Here is a 15,155-nt window from a genome sequence, read left to right on the forward strand (position 1 = left end):
GGGAATACCACATAATACGCGATTTGGGTTCGGAGTTGCAAACGTACGCGAATAAAACGGTAAAATTCGTGATACGGAAAAATTCGTGAATGATTCGTGAATCATTCACGAACTTACTAACTAGGATCCCACTCAAAGAAGAAAATAAAGGGATTATTAGTGATAGTAACAACCATTATAATAACGTGAGATTAGTGTCTATGTGACTCTCACTATATCACCACTTACTTAGCTCCACCACTGAATATTATAGTAGTCGAGAACCATCTAGACTTCGTTGTGAAACTTGACCGCAAGTGACACGAAATGTTCGACCTACGTTCATCCTTGTTAACTATTTTGCTCTTGACAAACAGACCGTAAACTTTTAAATCAAACACCAGGTTAATAACCCGTTTTATGTGCGGACTCTAGGATCCTAAAAATGAAATTTACAAGCTTGGTGTTTTTCTTTGTGTTTTTCTTTTGGCATTTATTTGATTTTTTCTATTAACGTAGTTTTGTTCGTAATTTGCTGATTTGGGTTCAAGTGTTTTAAAATTTAACACAAGTCATTGGGTCTTTGTCTTTTAAATTAACTTTCTTTTCTTTTTATGAAATACTTTCAAAAAAAAAAGCAAAGGTTAAAATTTTATTAAAAAGAAAATGAACCTGGAGTCCAAAGAAACAACCGATAATCCAAAGCTAGGGCCCAATTACAGAAAATTCAAAACAGCCGCTAACCCAGAGAAACACCTTCAAACTGATAAGATATACTTAATTTTGCAAGAGTGTTTCTTCTTTAAGGGAAAAAAAATCATTTAAAATGGTTAGATTTGTTTCATAATACAATTCTTTCGCAAATTTCCTATACAAGAATGTGGTGTGATATCTCAATCATTCTCAAGGCAACAAAAGTACATGATACGATGGATTTTAAACCAAGAATGTGGTGTAATATTTCACTCTTTTGGTATTCTTTTTCAAACCAAGAGTAAGTCGATATGACAGAAAACATGCCCTTGTGGTTGAAAGGTCAAGATAAAAAAATCTTTTGAATCGCTTATTATTTTATCCTCATGAATTGTAAGTAAAGAATACGCCTCTTTAATTTGACGTTGATACAGTTTTCGTAACAAGCCTAATTTTCAGTTCCCACCATTTGCAATACGACAACCCAATCTTTTACTGTCCAATTCTTAGATTCTGAGATAAAGCATATGCTCAGGTTCATTGTTCGGAAAGAATGCTTACTTGTCCATGTATCTTTGCAACACGTGGTTTCCATCCCTCGTAATAAGAGTTTTTTTTTAATAGGAAAAGAGAATTCATTAGACTTAATAGTGCGATACAAACAGTTTCTCTCTAATAAGAGTTTCCAACCATACAGGAGAACCACTTCCCCAAAACAAAGACATACTTCTAATCCTAGCTTCTTTAGTCAAACAGTGGGCTACTTCATTTGTGTCTCTCGGAACATGAACACAGACCCAACTACTAAAACTTTTTAACAATTCCTTGCAATCCCTGATAATTGGGTTATTAATCCAACTAACAGATCCTTGATTGCCATTTATGGACAAAACTACATTAAAAAGTCTCCCTCCAAATGTAGCCTTTGAATGTTTTCCCTTTTCGCCCATTTGATTGCCTCCCAAGCTGCAATCGTCTCTGCTTGTTCTTCATTTTCAGCTACTCCTGGGATACACCATGCTCCACAGAAAGATCATGCATCATCAATCAAAATTAAACCAGATCCCGTAGTTTTATTTTTTTGTCAGAAGATTGCATCGAAATTAATTTTTTTAAATCTAATTGTGGAGAGTTCCATCTAATTATGTCTCTACCTCTGGAAGCATGCAGGTCCCCAAATGTATGTTTTCTTAAGTGCTCATTCTATTCATCTATCTCTTTATTAACCAGCCTTACGATCCCATCTACTTGGATTTGAGTATCTTCAAACACACATGAGCATCTTGCTTTCCAGATGTTCCAAATTAAAGAGTGTATCCTGCAGCAATTTTGAAGCCATCCTGCACATTATTTGATGTAGACCAACTTGGAATCCAATCCTTGAGAGACTGCCCGTCCATATTCCATGCAAAAATGCTATCTATTGCCATCCACATCTTCTTAGTTAACTGATAACAAGTGATCAACAGACTCAATATCATTACTACATAATGGACAGGAAGAGTTTATACTTGGCAGAAATCTAGCAAGTCTTTCCCTGATAGGTAGAAAATTATGAACACATTTCCATAATAAGTGTAAAATCTTCAGAGGTAAAGGAACCTTCCAAAACTTTATCCAAGGGAAATTCATTTGTGTAGCAATTAGGTTAGCATCGTAACCTACACTATTAATAGTTCTATAAGCAGTCTTCACTGAGAAGATACCATTGCTAGAGAGAGTCCATCTTAATATATCACTTCATTTCATACGAATTCTAATTTTACAAATTTCATTGACAGTCTAAAATTCAAATAAAGCATTTAAGATATCTATATTCCAAGTATTAGTTTCATGAATGATGAGATGATCAACAATATCCTTAATGATTCGTAAACCATCATATACTCCTTTCCAGACCCATGAGCTATGCTTCGTAGCATAAACAAGACGATGGCTGTTGGGGAAATATTTATGTTTCAAGGTCTTAACCCACAAAGCATCTGGTTCACATAACATTCTCCAAGCAAGCTTCACAAGAAGAGCCGCATTCAAATCAACAGTACTCTTAATGTTCATACCACCTAAGACTTTAGGAAAAGAGACAGTATCCCATCCCTTAAGAACTAAACTTCTGCCATTTTGTTTTTTATTCCAAAAAAAATTTCTCTGAACATTATCAAGCCTATTTGTAAGTTTTTTTGTCATAGGAAATACAACTAAATAGTGAGAAGCTAAAGATCCTAGGACAGCTTGTGTCATAACTATTCAAGCAGGTTGGTTTGGGTGCTTACTTTTCCAAGTTGGTAACCTATCATGAAATTTATCTTGCAGGGTCCCAAAAGTTTTCATCTTATTCCTCTAGATTAACAAAGGAGCATCCAAATACTTGTCTTGGAGGGCTAATATCTTAATCCCTAAAGTATCTGAAATATGAATTTTAATCGTGTTATCTAATCTCACAATTAGAGTTGACCCTTGTTTGGAAACCTTTAATTGAGAGAAAAAATGCCCTTCCGGACTCCGCACTTGTTATGAGTTTGGGTTTCTTAGCTTTACGATCAAAATTTTCCAAATTATATTTTGGGACAAAAACTTTCCTCTAAAAAGAAGTCTTCTCCTTATTAAAACGTCACCAAAATGTAATATTTAGATTAAATTTAAGCCCTATTGATATGTCAAATTATGTAATTACGTTATATGCCACAAAAACATGATTTCCCAATTTTATCTATATTTTCTCTATCCTGACAAAATAACTACATGGTGTTGGACTGCCTAAACAACCTCGATTTATGTCCAACATCTTTTGAATTAATACACTGCATTGAAGAGAATATGTTGGAAAAGATATGAGGCATTATTCACCCCTTGTGGCGAAGAATTATACTATGAGTGTTACAAACAGGTTGTAGAGCCGAAAATTGGTCAAGATGTTATACACATGAGCTTCATCTTCATTTGCCCCTTCTAGAGCAGAATCCTCGTCGGTTGGGTCTGATGTGCAAGAATTGGGGTGGGAGCTAAACTCTCTTACTCTGGGTAGAAAGAGTCGGATACTTCCAATTATCTCATAAGATCTAGAGTCCTAATTCGTATACAGGATCATCGGCCAGTCATGAACAACTGGTAGAAAAATTGAATCAAATGGAGCTAAGAGATGTGAAAACTAGGCATGTGTACATACAAAAGTTGCGTAGAATGACAGATAACATGAGCACCAGTCCTAGCCAATACTAGAACTCCATCATCCTAGGATAGACTGGCAGACTCACAAGTCAACATCATGCAAAGAGAAGGCTATCGTTGAGTGCAACCATCTCCATAACGTAGATCCCCTCAAAAAGGTCCTCAGACATATGTTAATTATAGAAAACATTAAAATTCGAAGGTATTCCAACTGAAGGATTAAATCATTGGTTTGGAAATCAAGGTGGAGGATCCCAAGATACATGATCTTATGAAGGGTTTGGAATACGATGCAGGAGGCACATATAATATGAACTGGAATTAGAAGGAGTAGTACGCTTATGTAAACTTGATGACATTTAATCAAATTAAAACTTTTTTATGTAACTGTTATATTTAATTAGTACTAATCTATTTAGAAAGGAAAGTAAAATTAAATTTAAGGTTAATTTAATTAAAATTTTAAAAACCTCCATCGATATTCTCCTCGAGTTATATGTGTACCTTTTAGTATCTTTAATTAGTACTAATCTATTTAGAAAGGAAAGTAAAATTAAATTTAAGATTAATTTAATTAAAATTTTAAAACCTCCATTGATATCTTCCTTGAGTTATATGTGTACCTTTTAGTATCTTGTACGGGTTATCAAAAACTCTTTGAGGGTTGTGTAATGAACTTCGTAAGTAGAATTTGTTTTCTTCTGTCTCCGTCATTTCTCTTTAGATCGCAATAAACTTTTGTATTGGTTTTACTTCTAAATCGATATCAATTGACAACCCGAATTAATTTTTTCACTTGTTTTTTAAAAGTTTGATATCGACAGAACAACCCGACTACATTACGGTTATTCGGATTACCGTGTTAGTACAGAAGTTTTCATAAATTTTACTCCAATAACTCGTAATCACTAAACCATTTTGTTGTTGTTCCGCTCCCCTAACCGGATAACATACTACAAAGTTTGTAGACAGAGATAAATCTTCACCTACGATAAACTCCGCAAGATTAATATGTAGTGGAGCCACTCCTCGGGAATTATGGATGAAGAAAATGTGACTTTGGAAGTAAAAATACTTAAATTTATATAAAATGAGATTAAAACCGTTAGGTTGAACTAGCAGTTATAAGCTACCACATGAGACGACAATCTACTCAACTTGAGACGGGATGGACAAACTCTTACATTTGCCAATTTACCCATCCCATTACCTGTTTTACCTATACCACTGTGGGGTGGGATTGGACAATTCTCCTCATTTCCCCACCCCTTTGCTCTAAATAGAACCATGCAGATATCAACTTTTCATCTTTGGATGCTCATCACACCCGCCAGACGTTTTGTTGTATAGAGTTGCACTCAAACCCTTGCAAAACCTTTTTAGCCCCGAGACAAACAAAAACACAAGGAAACAGTTTTTCAGTTTTCTAGCTTCATATCCCCTATCTACTCATTTCCCTACACACGGCCCCTACGTTTTCTCTTGTACTTCGTTTTGATAATTTTGAATGTTTGATGTTGATATACTTACACTGTTACGATGGATAGGATCATACATGTTCACTGATTCGATAATGAAAGCGATTGAAACAACAATAATGTAAGTAAATCATTGGTTGAATGTTATAAAATCCACTAATTTAGTATACTTTTGTGTTCCCACCAATGGATATAAAATCCTTGTTAAACAATCTTCAGTGGTTTACATATCCTTTTCTAGATAATAGTTTAAACAAAGTGTTTTGATTAAAGTAGAAGTTTAAACAAAAAGTTAACTTAATACACCGTTATACAATGTTTTATTTCTCGGTTCCATAAAGTGGTTTTGTTATGATCTTATGTTCGCATCATTTATTACATCTTTACACTTCATTACATCTCTACCAAAGAATCGTCGAGCAACTAACCTTTACCAATTTGTTGGTTAACCGGAGTTAACTAGAGACAAATTCATTATTGTTGCCATCTTTGGCAACGGACTAAAGTGGTGTTTACATCACTCTAGGCGTCACTCTCTTTCTCTGTCTCTTGGATGTCGATAAACACGGACTAAAGTGGTGTTTACATCACTCTAGCGCGTTCCTGTGGATTGGACACCACTAGTCATGCATTATGATGTGAATGAACCTCATTTAGCCATCTATTGGATGCAAAGGTTAACTATCTTAGACCGCTTGGTTTTTTTAATCCCAGCTTGATGTAACATTTTTGACGGGCTCTCGTTCAAAATAATAGGGCGATAAGCTTATGAAGATCCTTAAGTTATTCCTTATCGTGATTTAAATGATGATTGTGTTTAAATGCAATCAAACATATTTCGCGTACATATGTGTCATGAAGAAATGTATATTATTATTTATTTATTTATTTTGTTGATCGGTAAAGAATTTTGGTGCTGACGAGTTTCGAATTTAGGTCACTAGTATCGTCACCCAGTGACTTTACCACTGTATATCATTTATATGTGTCATGAAGAACATAAACAAGATGGCAATGTTGTTATTAAGAAAGCCAAATGCTCTGTAACTTACTAATTTATTAAGATTTTGAGTTTGAGACAACAACAAAATTCATGATCAAAGACCGGAAGTTTGAAACACACGTTAAATTGATCATAAGAAACGGGTTATGCGTGGACAGGCACAAGGTCGAGAGCCGCTGTTAATAGTGTGGTAGGTAAAAAAGAGAAGGTAGGCTCAAGAAGTAGGACTCCTCCTCTTTAAGCTTTGTGGTAACATTTGAAAAGTACATGTTGGTTGTCTTTCTCATCAGTGATTACCCCCCACCCCCCACCCCACCCAAAGCTGTTGTTATGTTATGTTATGTTTTGTTACGAGAGAAAAAAAAAAGAATATGACAATCACCTCATATTTGTGGGCCAAAATACCAACTTTACAACTTAGAAAAGATGGGCGCGCGTCGTATAAATAACGGAAAATGGATCATTTGTCCAAATATTTTTAAATCACGGTTCAAATGGACGAGTAAAAAATAATTTGGATGAAATGGTCAAAAAATTAGCAAGGATGAAACTGGATTCATCCTAACTTAAATTTAAAAAATAACAAGGATGAAACTGGATACATCCTGTGTAAATTAAAAATAAGAAAAAATAATTGAAAAATGGGCACGATGAAACTGGTTATATCCTGCCTATTTTTACATTTTTGTCCATTTAAAAAATATCAAAATCTAACTGTCCATTTCATCCAAGAATTGTTGATTTTGGTTTTTTAACCAATTTTGTGTATAAATAATCGGGTGATCACTAATGACTAAGCGGTACAATACCATGTTGAATAGTGTAAACTTCCACAGTTGTACGCATAAAATGTTGGTCCATCCGTCCATATGATTGGATGGGGTAGCCTTAGGTATTTAGAACGGAAGGAAGGCAGAGAAGGTGCAGCGGAAAATTCCAAATACTGCAGTGTAAGAGTGATATTACCAAAAAAGTTGAACTCTCCATTAATTCATGATTTGTTTCCAAGATACTCCCTCCGTTCTTTTTTAATAGGCCAGTTTCTATAAATAAAAGTTTCAAAAAAATAGGCCAGTTTCCTAATTGGGGAAGTCAAATGTTATTTTAATTTTTTGGGACCACTTTTCTCTTAACTTCTTTTGATGACAAGTGTCATGTGGACCACTTCACTTTACTTCTTTTGCTAACAAGTGTTATGGGTACCATTTCACTTCACTTCTTTTATTGACAAGTGTCATGAGGACCACTTTCAATGATTAGTTCTCTTAATTTCCTTAAATTTCGCTAAAAACAAAACTGGCCTATTAAAAAAGAACGGAGGGAGTATATTGCTAGTCATATTTGCAACATTAGAATTAGAACGCGAAATTGGTATAAACAAACTAATTGGGGATATAGGTTATTTCTCCCAATCCATGATGTGTGCTAAGCGGTGATTTTTGGGTATGAAAATATTAAAATACCCTTTGCTCAAAATAAAAATCAAAAAACAAAATCATATCCCCATTTATCCCAATCCCTTTCAAATTCTCCATTTATCCCACTCCCTTTCAAATTCTCCCTTTCATATCCCCCATTCTACCATTTTCCGGCATGGTCTAAATTTTCCCACTCCCTTTCAAATTCTCTTCCCTTTTAAATTTTCCCCATTTCTCCACACCCTTGAAAACACTTTTTTTTATCATTCGGAAGTGATGAGGACCATGCCAGTAGTGATGAATACCATGCCGGTATTGATGAAGATCATGCCGGATGTGATGAAGATCATGCCGAAAGTGATGAAGACCAATCCCGGCATAGATGAAGACCATGCCGCTAGTGATGAATACCATGCCGGCATAGATGAAGAGTATGCCGGTAGTGATGAAGACCATGTCGGAAAAAAAAAATAATACATCGCCGGAAGTGTTGAATATCATGCCGGAATTGATGAAAACCATGCCGGAAAATGGTGCCGGCATACTTGGTAACTAACATTCAATGCCAGAACTGAGTGTCGGCATGCTCGATAGAAATCTATCAATGCCGGTAGTCAAGTGAAAATAATTTGAAGTTTCCTGGATACTTTTCATCATGTGCCGGCATAGAAATTTAACCAACATACTATGCCGGCATAGATACCGGCATGCTCGAGAATTAACTGACGGTGCCGGAAGTGGACTGATTAAAACCAAAAAATTTAGGTTTTGAAGATCAAAACCAGAAAATTTTGTAACGAGAGGGGCTACGCCCCCCGGACCCCCCCGGATAGTGGCAAACATTTATGAAAATTTCCAACAAATGCCGGCATGGTTTTTTCGATTGAATACAATGCCGACACCGAGCTATTTCAGCTGCAACAGTGATAGACACATTTTTGTGTCTAAATTGTCCTCAATTTTCTCTATGTTGGTACTCGATTTTGTACTTATTTTGGTGTTTTGTGTGTTTGTAGGTATTTTTGGAAAATAAACGTTTTTGGAAGAATCGGCTCGAAAAACTGCTAAAGGCACCCCCGGAAGACATTTGCTAAGCGGACCTCAGATTTGGCTAAGGGGAACCCGCGGTTATGTGCAGCCCAAATTTGTTCTGAGCACCCAAATTACTATCGGCACCCCAACAGAAGGATAAGAGGCACCCTTCATCTTCAACATTCAAAAAGAATATTTGCGGGAAATTTGGTTCCACCGGTAAAGGATTTATTATCTTTAAGATAAGAATATCTTCTTTCCTTATAAACAGGAAGAATTTGAAGAAAAAGGAAGTTATCTTGTATTAAACAAGAGAGATATCCTTGGAAGATTTTCGTGGATTTTATTCTGTGAATTAAAGAAGATATGAGTTTAGTAAAGAAATATGGAGAATAAAGAGAAAGGAAAAATTCATGAAGATATTTTTAATTAAAAAGAAGAAGATTTTGGAGTTATGGAAGAATATATTTGAGTAATGTGTATTTGTGTGTATAAATAGAGAGCTAGAGAGCACATTTGAGGGGGGAGAGTTGGGGAGAGAAAATAAAATCATTGCGTTAATAATTTTCTCCCGTTTTCATTATTTGTAAACACTTTGGGCAATGAAATTATATTTCGAGCGCGTTTCCAACCTAATGAGCTAAACCCAACATTGGGATGACGGAGGAAACTGGATTTCATCAATGTGGTAATTTGATTAATTCTTTTATTTACTTTTTGCACCGATTTTAAATTATTTATGATTTCTATTAATCAATTGTCATCTTGTTAGATAGTGTATGCTTAGTCTTAGGTGCTTTAGATACACTATGCTTGTAACTTACAATTGATGTTTTACGAAATCTATCCTTGGAAAAATACTAGAGTTGATATTTCTTTTGTTTGAGCGATAAATGTCTAGGATTAATTTTTGAACCACTTGAATATGAAAGCAGTGAAATCCTGAGTCCCAGTGAATTCTTCATCCCGTGACATATTTTGTATATAATTTCTTTCTTTTTTAGTATTTTTATATTTAAGCCTAGAATCAATTTCAACAAGTCCGAGTGAACGACAACTCTACTTATCACTATATAAAATCACATCAATTTTTGGCGCCGCCGACGCGGATTTGTTTCTAGGTTTTCTTTTTCTTTTTATTATTTTTGTTCTTTTTTATGCGTTTTGGTATTTCTTATTTGCTTTCAGATTTGGAGCTAAGCTAAAGAAAAGGGAGAAAGTGTTGAAAAGAAAGGCAAAGCCCAAAAAGGAAAGAAAAGAGAAATCCAAAAGGAGTGAAGAAGAAGATTTTGTAAATAATTTTATTTTATTTTTTTAGAAACTGTAATTAAGGTGTTTATTTCTGTAATCTTTTATTTTTGGACCTTTTTTCCTTTTGGACTTTATATTTGGACATTGGACTTTATTCTATTTTTAAAAACCCTACGGAAGGGTAGTTTTAAATAAACTGTGTGCAGAGAAGGACGGCGATTACAATATCGCCTCGGCCCCTCGGGTTCGTACATGACATAGGAGTCGTGGCCCGAGTCGACTTCAACGATTCATCCCCCGTCTAGAACGGGAGGTAAGAATTCTAAACACCCTCGAATCCCCTGTCAGCGGGTTTACTGGATGTTTTTGTATGCATATATGTTGAGGAATCGAATACGACTGTTTTAATTTCCTAGTAAAGGGCAAGGCCTGGCCATACAAGATAAGGGTTCGGATTTCATCATCGTTCTCTTCTTGCCCGCCTTAGGAAAACGAAACCAAACGCGAACCTAAGCCTAAAATTTTGACTAGAACGAGACTGATAGGGTAACGAGCTTAATAGGAAAGTCATTCGAAAAATATTGGTTACTCTTTTAAGCATACTTCGAAGTTCATGATGGTTTCTGTGAGTTTAATGCGTGACTGCGCCGCCTTGTAATGCGGTGAGGCCTTGGGTATCAAAGCTCCACGCAGCTTCCCTCGCCTCTATCCAACTTACTTTGACTCGGATTGATTCCAGAGGGGTTTGCTTAAATTGTAACGAATTCCCTTTCGAAGAATAGAAGCTGGTCTAGAAACAATCTAAGTGGAGACATCATGTTTTTTGTTTGCTAGATAAAATAGGCTTGTTGTGGTCGAGTCCACCTTCTTTGTGTTTGTTTAGAATTCCCTTGCGGTTAGGATGTTGAACTGGTATTATAATAGCCAATACAATGAGTATCCGACTGAGCAGCTTGGACGTTATCCTTTTTATGACCATGGTATGAATAGTGATTGGGAACGCGAAACTTTTGAAGGTTATGGTCCATACCATTGCGAGCCCAATTACTATCCATATACCCACAGGTCATACGAGCAAAACAATCCTTCTATTTCTCTAGAAGAGTCTCTCAAGAGTTTCAGTGAGTCTACACGGAAGTTATTTATGAAAGAGACTTATAATATTCTTCTCCCAGAAGAGTCCGTAGAGCGGTCAACTAAGATATCTCTAGAAGAGTCCCTCAAGCAATTTACCGAGAGTACAAATAGGATTGTGGAAAAACTTGCCCAAGATTGTCTTAATTTCCAGTATAGTGTTCCCAATACAACCCTTGAAAATAAGGATAGTTTTTATTCACATAATCAAGATGACGAGGTTAGAATTGGTAACACTACTTGTTTTGATGAGGTTCGATCTTTTTCATGTTATTATAAAGATGATTATGATGAGGATAGTATTGATGAAGAACATGAAATATGTAGGCATAGTGATCAGGAATTTGTTACTCCAATTGAGATTTATAATGATAGTGTTGTTTCTAGTACAAATCCAAATAATTTTAATAATTATTCACCTATTCAAAAGGATGAGGATTTGACTAGAGATACCACAGTTTTAGACGATGTAGTTCATGATCCTTTAGCCTGCAGTATGTTGGATAATATATTATTTGATGTGCCTATCAGTGAATCGGAGGAAGTAACTATGATTAACACCTTAGTTAATTAGCCTTTACTAGAAACTTTCGCTGGTAATCCTTTATATGATTGTGATGATGATTTAGAGGAAATAGTTTATCCTGAGAATAATGTTTTAGAGTCTAGCGATTTATAGACACTAATCTTAGAAGTCCATAAACTCGTAGAGATGAGCGAGGATGAACCAGACTTAGAAGAATCAATTGACCATTTTCAGGAATCTGATGACCTAGAAATTAGGAAAGTTGTGACTAGTCTTTCCAGAGACACAGAAAACTCTAAGTTTGGGGGTAATTCTCCGTGTGCTTTAACTATTAGAAAGTTCCCTCGTGTAGGACTTGACATTTGTGCCTCAACCATCTTACAAGATTATCTTCATACACATTTTACCGAACCTAATGATGTCCAGAAAGAAGCTCAGTTGTTAGAAACCCACCCTCTGGTTGATGTGGTTTACCCAGGCGATAATACCCAAATTGACTTTGTTTTCCCGCCAAAAACTTTTCTTCCAATTGTGGGAACTTATGATTTTCAGATGTGTCGGTTATTAAGTTTTGAGACTGAACCTAATTACTTTGGAAGAATAGGGTCGACACATTTTCTTAAGGAAGACCACCTCTTTCATTGTGGTCAGCTGTGTGAGTCAAATCTGATTGACTTAGAGGATCCCCAGTTATTCAGGCTTTTTTATGCGCTTCTAAGTTCTTACTTGATATTTCCAGACTCTTCAGCCTGATATTCAGAATGCCTTTGAGGAAATCCAACCAATGAAAGCTTTTTATCTAGACCCTGTTATAGAACCTAAACCTGAACCACATCTATATGTAGTTGTCTTAAACATGAAACTAGACAAGGGTGTGCTTTATTTGCTAATTTTCTTGGGATGTTGCGGATTACTTTTACTTGTGAGAGCCCTATTTGGTTTTGGTGATCCACAGTTATTTCGACTATTACTTTATGATTCTAAGAGGTGACTAATTCCTTTTGATGTCTGGCTGAAGACTTTAAACTTAGCACTTCTTGGGAGGTAACCCATGCTCTTGCAACACGGTAATATCTTTCCTTAACTCTTTTGCTTCAAGTGGTAACAGTTTCTCCTTGTTCATGCTTTTAATTTTATCTTTAGAACATTGAGGACAATGTTAGATTTAAGTTTGGGGGTATGGGAGAAACTTTTTAGTTGCAGTATAAATAAACTCCAGAGCCTAGAAATTTATGCCTATTAAGGATAGCACTAACCTATGTAAGTGGATGGAAACATCTTGGTTGTAGGAGTTGAGGAACCAATCTGATTTGATGGAAACATCTAAAGAGTCTATTCATAAAAGCACAGAGCTCAGGTGTTAGAATTAAAAAAAACATGATAGTTTCGCCATATCTCGTTGAATCCTAATCCTTCTGTTTTTATGTTTTAAGTGATTTGGTGGGGCACACGATTCAAGTTGTTACCTTTGCTAGGGTGAAATAGGGTGATTGAGATACCAAAAAAAAACACACAAAAAAAAATAAAAATAAATTAAGACCAGACCATCAGACCAACCGGAATAAATTAAATAAAGTCGACCACTGGTGCCCTTGTATATGCCAGTTGTGTTGACCTAGAGTTAGGTTTATCGACCACTGGTCCCCTTGTATATGCCAGTTGTGTTGATATTAGTCAGATCGGTATCTCAGTCCATTAGGATAGGTCCATCTTGGCAGAGGCCTTCAGACAGATATGGGAAATACTGTTCACTTTAAACTATCTATCTTTTCTCTTTATCCATCTTCTTAATCTTTCCATGTGATTGGTTGACTCCGTTTATGATGTCCAGAAACTATCTGAGTGAGAGCTCTGTCACTTTATATGAATTTTAGTATGCTTGAGTGCAAACTCGTGTATATCAATTGGAATTTCGCATCAGGGTACTTCCTCCTGTAATCAATAAGTATGCCAACCAAGGAGATTCTTTAGTGCCTTCCAAGGTTCTGCGTAGATATCTATGGTCTGGAGTAAAGGTTTTGTGGATACACCTCTGGTAAACCCCCGGAGACAACACTCCGCCGCTAGGGCCACCTAGCGGTTTAACGGCTTGCTGCACATGCTAAGTGTAGACTTTATTTTCTAGAATAAATTTGCTCGAGGACTAGCAAATGATAAGTTTGGGGGTATTTGATAGACACATTTTTGTGTCTAAATTGTCCACAATTTTCTCTATGTTGGTACTCGATTTTGTACTTATTTTGGTGTTTTGTGTGTTTGTAGATATTTTTGGAAAATAAACGTTTTTGGAAGAATCGGCTCGAAAAACTGCTAAAGGCACCCCCGGAGGACATTTGCTAAGTGGACCTCAGATTTAGCTAAGGGGAACCCGCGGTTATGTGCAGCCCAAATTTTTTCTCAGCACCCAAATTACTATCGGCACCCCAACAGAAGGATAAGAGGAACCCTTCATCTTCAACATTCAAAAAGAATATTTGCGGGAAATTTGGTTCCACCGGTAAAGAATTTATTATCTTTAAGATAAGAATATCTTCTTTCCTTATAAACATGAAGAATTTGAAGAAAAAGGAAGTTATCCTGTATTAAACAAGAGAGATATCCTTGGAAGATTTTATCTTGGATTTTATTCTGCGAATTAAAGAAGATATGAGTTTAGTAAAGAAATATGGAGAATAAAGAGAAGGAAAAATTCCTGAAGATATTTTTAATTAAAAAGAAGAAGATTTTGGAGTTATGGAAGAATATATTTGAGTAATGTGTATTTGCGTGTATAAATAGAGAGCTAGAGAGCACATTTGAGGGGGGAGAGTTGGGGAGAGAAAATAAAATCATTGCGTTAATAATTTTCTCCCATTTTCATTATTTGTAAACACTTTGAGCAATGAAATTATATTTCGAGCGTGTTTCCAACCTAATGAGCTAAACCCAACATTGGGATGACGGAGGAAGATGGATTTCATTAATGTGGTAATTTGATTAATTCTTTTATTTACTTTTTTCACTGATTTTAAATAATTTATGATTTCTATTAATCAATTGTCATCTTGTTAGATAGTGTATGCTTAATCTTAGGTGCTTTAGATACACTATGCTTGTAATTTACAATTGATGTTTTACGAAATCTATCCTTGGCAAAATATTAGAGTTGATATTTCTTTTGTTTGAGCGATAAATGTCTAGGATTAATTTTTGAACCACTTGAATATGAAAGCAGTGAAATCCTGAGTCCCAGTGAATTCTTCATCCCGTGAAATATTTTGTATATAATTTCTTATTTTTAGTATATTTATATTTAAGCCTAGAATCAATTTCAACAAGTCCGAGTGAACGACAACTCTACTTACCACTATATAAAATCACATCAAACAGTGGTGGATTCTAAGAAAAAAAAAATTAAATTTTCAACCTCTTAGCAGCAATTCTCTGTTCACAATCGTCCTCCACTTTCACCAAAAAAAGTTCCCTCTCAAAAA

The sequence above is a fragment of the Papaver somniferum genome, chromosome 3, assembly GCF_003573695.1.
Source record: "Papaver somniferum cultivar HN1 chromosome 3, ASM357369v1, whole genome shotgun sequence".
In the NCBI taxonomy this organism is placed as follows: Eukaryota; Viridiplantae; Streptophyta; class Magnoliopsida; order Ranunculales; family Papaveraceae; genus Papaver; species Papaver somniferum.